This window comes from Leptonychotes weddellii, chromosome 2 (genome assembly GCF_054177405.1).
Source record: "Leptonychotes weddellii isolate Sample4059 chromosome 2, ASM5417740v2, whole genome shotgun sequence".
Classification (NCBI taxonomy): domain Eukaryota; kingdom Metazoa; phylum Chordata; class Mammalia; order Carnivora; family Phocidae; genus Leptonychotes; species Leptonychotes weddellii.
In genome coordinates this window covers 78,577,557-78,583,028 of record NC_138370.1, presented here as the reverse complement: position 1 = coordinate 78,583,028, position 5,472 = coordinate 78,577,557, and the positions used below count along the sequence as shown (strand labels likewise).

The following is a 5,472-nucleotide window of genomic DNA, read 5'->3' as shown; positions in this document are numbered from 1 at the left end:
AGCTGCCCATGAAGCTCCTTACATATGCATATATCTTAAAGAAGCTGAATAGAAGACTTTCTAGTTTCATGAATATCATCATTTGGTAGATGTGGAAGGATGTCCAAGGGGGGGATGTGACCATCAAAAGTCCTCTCCCGCAGTAAATACTTGAGGCTGGTCTGAGGCATTACTTGTACACACAGAAAAATTATCTTCTCGTTTACTGAATGGAAATAAAATCTAGATGCTGAAATTCTCTCATAATGTTCTAATATGCCCAAATTTGACAGTGACATAGAAGTGGAGAATCAGTTTGTGGGTTCCACTGACGAGTGGAGATGCAGGCTAGATTGTTTGAAGTGATCTTGCTTGGACACAACTCATGGATTCTTGGCTGCTGTGTATACCCTGTGATATCCAGGTCACTGATCCAGACAGGATGTTCACCTTACAATTTTTGTGAATGGCACTCCAGAATGAGGCAAGACATAGTCATTCCTAGAGGTTACAATAGAAATCTGCTTCCTGGAGCAGGAACCACACAGCCCTGCTGTCAGTGTAGGGACAAGCCATCACTTCCATCTTTATATCCAGTCAGATATAGTTTGGAGTGTCAAGTCACAAAAAGTCTACTTTATTATTATATTTGGATTTTTTCAAAATAACTACTTCTTTTTATGTAAATATACTCTTTATATTCACTTTGTTACCAATCCCCATATTGAACTCTTTTTTTAAATTCTAGTCAATATGTATGTGCACCTATATTTGATCATATATTCTGTACATTATTTATTTGCAAAAATATGTATGAATATTGAATGAATAGCATTTGAACAATAGGTTAGATTTCCTTTTCTTTGTTCTGATTTCTTGATTTTTGAAGGAAAATATCTTTTCTTCTTTAAGATTGATAATGTTTAAACTTTTGAAGTTGTATTAAGTTTTGAACCCTACAGATTGTGTAATGTCTGATACTAATTTTCTCTATTTCTAATTATTTTATAAATAAGAAATTTTTATTATGTAGTTTAGAAAAGTATTTTGATTTTTACCTTTATTTCACTGTGATAGAATATAGGTGATATTATCATTATTTTTTTAAGATTTTATCTGTTCATTTGACAGAGAGAGAGCACAAGCAGGGGGAGTGGCAGGCAGAGGGAGAGGGAGAAGCAGGCTCCTCGCCAAGCAAGGAGCCCGATGCAGGGCTGGATCCCAGGACCCTGGGATCATGACCTGAGCCGAAGGCAGACGCTTAACTGACTGAGCCACCCAGGCGCCCCAAGGTGAAATTATTTCTTATTTTGAAAATTCTTTAGGTTTTTTTTTTTTTTTGGTGTTCTATTAGCATAAGTACTAAAAATGGTGTTTATCAATTCTATTAAATTTCTCAAATATTTTATATTTGTACACTTCCAAGATATTTTATGATGTTGCATTTAACTGTTTTATCTCTCATGGACTTAGAACTATGATCATCTCCTATGCTATTTTGTTTCTGTTCTTTTTTCCTTTTTCCTTAAAAATATTTTGTATATTTTGATGCTATATAATTTGGCTTGTGATAGTTTATTGAATTAGTATATATTTGCTGCTCTCATGACCTTTAACAGTCTCACTTTTTTTTTTTTTTTTTTAAGAATGTGCCTGGTATGTAGCATGGAACTGGGTTGCATTTTTAGTCCTAATGTTTTCTTTATTCCTCTCTAGTGTTGGTATACTTCAAGAGCTGTTCCTATCTTTTGCAGATGGTCTTTCTGTGCTTTGAGTTGAGATTTCTTCTCTTGGTTTGAATCCATCTGCCTTTGCCTTTGAAACATTTCTTTATAATTCCTCGTCTATCACATACCTCTTCTTGTTTTCAGCACTTTTTTTTTTATGTGCTCTTAAGTCATCTTTTCATTCCTAAAAAGAAAGAAAATATGTGTACTTAGCCCACCATTTTGAGCCAATACAGATCGCTATCTCTTTCCATGCATTTGAACTATCTGAAGTAATTGAATTAAATGAACTTTTTGTCTTTCAGGTTGAGCTATGACGGCATCAAGTTTAAGCTGGAAATAAAATTGGAAAAAAACTTCTTTGGCTCATGAGACAGTAGAGAGAATGTTAAGATTGTAAAGTATTTTTTCTTTTTTGCTATGGACACAATTAGATTTTTCCTTAGTATGAATTCCTTAGTATTATTCCACCACATACAATTCTACTCAGAGAAATTTGCATTTAATGTTTCTAGAGTTTCATGATATTTAAGGGATGCTTAAGGATACTATCATATCCTTCAAACTGATATGTTAAAATCAAACTGAGATTTTAATCATGTGGGAAAGAGTTGGTAAATGTTAGAAACATAGCATCCATAGTAAATGCATTTGTAGGCAGAGGAATAATAAAAATATTTACCATTTAATGTGGCACTGGAATCAACGATTCAACATGGAAATTGACTAATCAGAAAAGAAGCTGAACACAAATACAGGTATTGCTATAAAGATGTATAACGGCTGAATATTAATTGTTAATATATAAATACTTATAATAATTCTGGACTTAAGGAAAAATTTTATAAAAAGTGAAACACTGCCATTGTCTAAAAGCTATTGTTTTTAACCAGGGATGTTCTAGAGTAAGTGGTTAACTTAAAAGCAGGCATTCAGTTCTCTAGAAGTTGGTACAAAGCCAAGGCAATTTTAAGTGGAAAGACAAGGCTAATTCAATGTCTTTTAATTAGGCCACATAGGTAAAATTTATTTATAAAGGCTAGAAAATTAAAGAAAAACAATGGCCTCAGAAAGAGAATGTTGCTGCTTTAAAAACTATTCTTGTCTGAGTTGAATATAGAACTACAATTTATTTTGAAAATCAATCACAACTCCACTTTATATCATAAAGTAAACTGTTTTTCAAAATCTAATAGGATTATGCTATTGATTCCATCTATACAATGCTAGCTGGTATTGCATACCTATGAACTATGACCTATTATGTTACTGAGCATAGGAGAAAAGGGATTAGTCTGTGAAACAACAAGCAGCTTTCATGTCTCTGTACAATGTTCACATACCTGTTAACTCAACATTTTATGTTAGTACATGTGAAGCAATAAAACAAAACAAAATAAAAAGTGATCTGTTCTAATCCTTGAAGCATCTGGCTAGGCTTACTTGGAAAAATTCAGTTTGGGTGCCTATTCAAAATCCAGGCACCGGATATGAAAGAACAGTTTTTGTTAGTCGGTTTGTTTTCTTCACAAAGTTGAAAATACTACTGAATCATTGATTTCAACTGCATATGATGCCAATAACTTCTGTAGTGTCTTCTTAAGAATCATTTAATCAGTCCACTCCACTCAAAAGCCAGCATCATGGTCATGACCTTGGGTTACTGGGACATTTGCGGGCTGGCTCACGCCATCTGCCTACTCCTGGAGTACACAGACTCACACTATGAGGAAAAGAAGTACACAATGGGGGCCGCTCCCAACTATGACAGAAGCCAGTGGCTGAATGAAAAATTCAAGCTGGGCCTGGACTTCCCCAATCTGTCCTACTTAATTAATGGGGCTCACAAGATCACCCAGAGCAATGCCATCCTTCGCTACATTGCTCACAAACACAACCTATGTGGGTAGACAGAAGAGCAGAAGTGTTGCATGGACATTTTGGAGAATGAGGTTATCGACACCCACCTATACTTTGCCAGGATGAGCTACAACACTGACTTTGAGAAACTGAAGCCTGGGTACCTGGAGGGACTGCCTGACAAGATGAAGCTCTACTCACAGTTTCTGGGGAAAAGGCTTTAGTTTGCAAGGGAGAAGCTCACCTACGTGGATTTCCTGGCTTATGACCTTCTTGATATACTGCGTGTATTTGAGCCCAAGTGCCTGGATGCATTCCCAAACCTGAAGGAGTTCATGTCCCGCTTTGAGGGCCTGAAGAAGATCTCTGCCTACATGAAGTCCAGCCGCTTCCTCCAAGGTCATCTGTTTCTAAGATTGCCATGTGGGGCAAAAGTAGGGCCTGCATGGGAGGGAGTGCCACTGAGGAGCCAGAGTTGTGTTTGCTGTGTCTCCCTGAACAGCTGTCTTGCTTCTTTGTCCTTTGTTACATTCCTTTGTCCCCATGAAATACCTATGGGCCCCCTTTTCTCCCTCCCAACCCTGTCTCATCCAGGCCCTTTGTCGTCAGCTCTCTACTTCAGCAAATTTCCTCCCCCACCAGTGTTATCCCTCTTGCACTAAAGCCAACCAGACCATTCTTCCCTGAGTGGTTGCTCCACCTGCAGGAGCTGGACTGGACTCCTGGCCTGCAGAGCCCTGCTGTGAGCTCCCCCATGCTGCCTTGAAGCCCCGTAAGGCCTGGAGTGCAGGCCCTGGTCCCCCAGGGTGGTCCCTGCCCAGCCCTGCCTGATCCCCAGTAAAGCCTTTCTCACCCTGAAAAAAAAAAAGAATCATTTAATCAGACCAGGTGCTAATATCTAGGTATTGTAGCTTATTTTTAGTCTAGGTCAGAGAAAAAGTGATGAGGTTCTGGTGGGAGGGTGGAGGGAGGAAGTTGTAAGTATCACTACAAATGCCCTCTGCATCCAACAGTTATGTATATATCACAGTAATTTCCTGGATATTTATGTATATGAATATCTAAATTATCTGGTAAACAGGTAAATTTCAAGTTGTCCATACCTAAAATCATTTGCTTCTTAAGTGCTTCTTACCTGGATTCTCAATGTCATGGACTTTGCGTTACTTCTGTTTTGTAGGCACAGCCAGTCATGAGAGACCTAACTTCCATAGAATTTCAGTCAAAATACAATTATTTGGGTTAATGGCAAAGAACCTTATAATTGCATTGTAAAGAAATTTTTATAATTTTTAATTTAATAGTTTATTTTCAAAATAGTAAAAAAAAAAAGGAACAGTCACTTATACAGGTAGCCTATACTTTTCAAAATTATAGTTGTTATAATATTGTTCAGATGTCTACAACATCAATATCCATTGCCTCTGAATTGCTTTTCTTCCTCCATTTGAGATCTTAGCAATGCAGAGCTGTGCTTCAATATTTCTGTCTTATCCACAGATGCCCATAGTCATGGACAAGAACCTCTGAAGTATAAATAATCTTTACTCTGGACCTAATCCCAAATTTTCATATTTTTCAAACTCAATCTTCTTAGAAAAATAATTTATTTGATGTGATAAACTGAGTAATGCTCCCCACCCACCCCAATATACTCACATCCTAATCCTGGAAACTTGTGAACTATACAAGGCTAAAGGGACTTGGATATGTGATTAAATTAAGGATTTTGAGATGGGGAAATTATGCTGGGTTATCTGGGTTGGCCATGTATGTAATCACAGGTGATTTTCTAAGGGAAGCAGGGGGAGATTTGCCTATAATGGAAAGGGCAATGAAACAGAAATTGGAGTCTGGTGCACTGAAGACAGAAGAAAGTGCTATAAGCCAAGGAATAGGGATGGCC

The 5,472-nt window shown here is 37.3% G+C and overlaps 1 pseudogene; it reads left to right on the top strand.

Moving 5' to 3' along the window:
- Nucleotides 1-3,126: 3,126 nt before the first annotated feature.
- Nucleotides 3,127-4,418, top strand: LOC102732517 (glutathione S-transferase Mu 1 pseudogene; annotated as a pseudogene).
- Nucleotides 4,419-5,472: the final 1,054 nt, after the last annotated feature.